The sequence below is a fragment of the Poromitra crassiceps genome, assembly GCF_964638095.1.
Source record: "Poromitra crassiceps genome assembly, chromosome: 5".
Lineage (NCBI taxonomy): Eukaryota > Metazoa > Chordata > Actinopteri > Beryciformes > Melamphaidae > Poromitra > Poromitra crassiceps.
The window spans coordinates 37898514-37901303 of NC_139642.1; the positions used below are offsets into that span (position 1 = coordinate 37898514).

General features: G+C 49.6%; 1 pseudogene across 1 annotated transcript; it reads right to left on the bottom strand.

Annotated features, from left to right (window-relative positions):
• Positions 1-321: 321 nt before the first annotated feature.
• Positions 322-2232, bottom strand: LOC310777244 (heat shock 70 kDa protein 1 pseudogene; annotated as a pseudogene). Its single transcript has one exon. The product of its transcript is annotated as a heat shock 70 kDa protein 1 pseudogene (transcript).
• Between the last annotated feature and the right edge of the window lie 558 nt (positions 2233-2790).

A 2790-nucleotide genomic window follows, 5' to 3' on the forward strand; every position in this document is an offset into this window, starting at 1 on the left:
TAGACATTGTGACATCATTAGTGATGTTGTTGCAGGTTCAGGTTTGATTGGCTGGGCTGTGAGTAAGAGTCCAATTAAATTAATGGAATTCATTTACTCAGTAATATATTTATATTTAATCATCAATTGTATTGCAAGAATACAAATATTTAGTCAGTTTAGTCAGTCAGTTTTCCAAATCGTTCCAGATCGTTTACAACTTATATATAACAAATTACAGTAAGAATACAAAGTGAGAAACAGGAGTCACATGAGGTAAACTTGTGTTTGAAGCCACTGTAGTGATGTGATCATAGTGATCAGTGTCAGTCTGAAGTCTCTTTAGTCGACTTCCTCGATGGTTGGGGCATGGCAGCTGTCTCCTGCCTCTTCTTTGCACCTGCCTGCTCCCTGGTACATCTTGCTCATGACGGGGTTACACACCTTCTCCAGCTCTTTCTGCTGGTGGTCGTACTCCTCTTTATCAGTCAGCTGGTTGCTCTCCAGCCAGGCGATGGCCTGGTCGCACTTCTCCACCACCCTCCTCTGGTCCTCCTCGCTAATCTTGCCCTTCACGCTGTCATCTTGCACGCTGCTCTTCATGTTGAAGGTGTATGACTCCAAGGAGTTCTTGGCGGTGATCCTCTCCCTCTGAAGCTCATCCTCAGCTTTGTATTTGTCAGCATCCTGCACCATCCGCTCTATGTCTTCTTTGCTGAGTCGGCCCTTGTCGTTGGTGATGGTGATCTTGTTCTCTTTGCCGGTGCTTCTGTCCACCGCGGAGACTTTCAGAATGCCGTTGGCGTCGATGTCGAAGGTGACCTCGATCTGAGGAACCCCTCTCGGAGCAGGTGGGATTCCCGACAGGTCAAACTTGCCCAGCAGGTTGTTGTCCTTGGTCATGGCTCGTTCCCCTTCGTAGACCTGGATGAGGACCCCAGGCTGGTTGTTGGAGGAAGTGCCGAAGGTCTGGGTTTGTTTGGTGGGGATGGTGGTGTTGCGTTTAATCAGGGGTGTCATGACTCCTCCTGCTGTCTCAATACCCAGGGACAGAGGAGCCACGTCCAGCAGCAGCAGGTCCTGAAGGTTGCCCGAGGTTTCGCCCGTGAGAATGGCGGCCTGGACGGCGGCACCATAAGCCACCGCCTCGTCCGGGTTGATGCTCTTGTTCAGCTCCCTACCATTGAAGAAATCCTGTAGGAGCTTCTGGATTTTGGGGATTCTGGTGGAGCCTCCCACCAGGACGACATCGTGGATCTGGGTCTTGTCCATTTTGGCGTCCCTCAGGGATTTCTCCACCGGCTCTAATGTTCCCCTGAACAGGTCAGAGCACTTCTCCTCAAAGCGAGCCCTGGTGATGGAGGTGTGGAAGTCAGTGCCTTCGAACAGAGAGTCAATCTCGATGCTGGCCTGGGAGCTGGAGGACAGCGTTCTCTTGGCCGTCTCACATGCTGTGCGCAGCCTCCTCAAGGCTCTCTTGTTGTGGCTGATGTCCTTCTGGTGTTTCCTCTTGAACTCCTCCACAAAGTGGTTGACCAAGCGGTTGTCAAAGTCCTCTCCACCCAGGTGAGTGTCTCCAGCTGTGGCCTTCACCTCAAAGACGCCGTCTTCGATCGTCAGGATGGACACGTCGAAGGTTCCCCCTCCCAGGTCGAAGATCAGGACGTTACGTTCTGCCGACTTGCCTTTGTCCAGACCGTAGGCGATGGCAGCCGCTGTGGGCTCGTTGATGATCCTTAGTACGTTCAGTCCTGCAATGAAGCCTGCATCCTTAGTCGCCTGCCGCTGGGAGTCATTGAAGTAAGCCGGGACTGTGATGACTGCACTGGACACTTTCTGGCCCAAGTAGGCCTCAGCAATCTCTTTCATCTTCACCAGGACCATGGAGGAAATCTCCTCAGGGTTGAAGGATTTCTCCTCCCCTTTGAAGACCACTTGAATTTTGGGCTTCCCTCCATCTCCGACCACCTTAAAGGGCCAGTACTTCATGTCTGCCTGCACCAAAGCATCATCAAACTTTCTTCCAATCAGTCGCTTGGCATCAAATACGGTGTTGCTAGGGTTCATGGCCACCTGGTTCTTGGCTGCGTCTCCAATGAGTCTCTCGGTGTCTGTGAACGCCACATAGCTGGGGGTGGTCCTGTTGCCCTGGTCGTTGGGGACTATCTCTACTTTTCCGTGCTGGAAAACCCCTACACAGGAGTAGGTGGTGCCCAAGTCGATGCCAATCGCTACACCTTTAGCTGCACACATCTTGCTGGAGAAGGCTTGCTCTGTTAGTGTAAGAGTCGTCCAATTTATAACCTCAGGATTTATGATATCACTGATGACATCACAATTGCTCAAGTGACATCACTGATGACATCACAATTTGATCAATTGCATCACTGATCACACACACACACACACACACACACACACACACACACACACACCCCTTCACAATAAAAGCCCAATACACTTCACACAGCATGCTGACCCTTCCACCAAGTTCCATGAAATTCTGGCAATTGTTTTTCTCATAATGCTGTGGACAAAGACATGACACCGAAAAACAAAACCTCCTTGATAATACCCACTCACTGCAAAGTCGAGTACCGTAGATGTACTATATGAATATTAATTGACTCTATTTTCATGCTATATTTGAGTCTAACTCTACTCTGTGGCTTAGATTGCTCTGCAGCCTAGTTCATTATCTGCCTGCCAGCTTTGTGCATATAAATGATATCTACAGTAGCCTGAAGTATCCTTTTTGACTATACCAGGAGCTTCAGTTTCTTGATTGAAGCCACAGACTGAAATGACAAA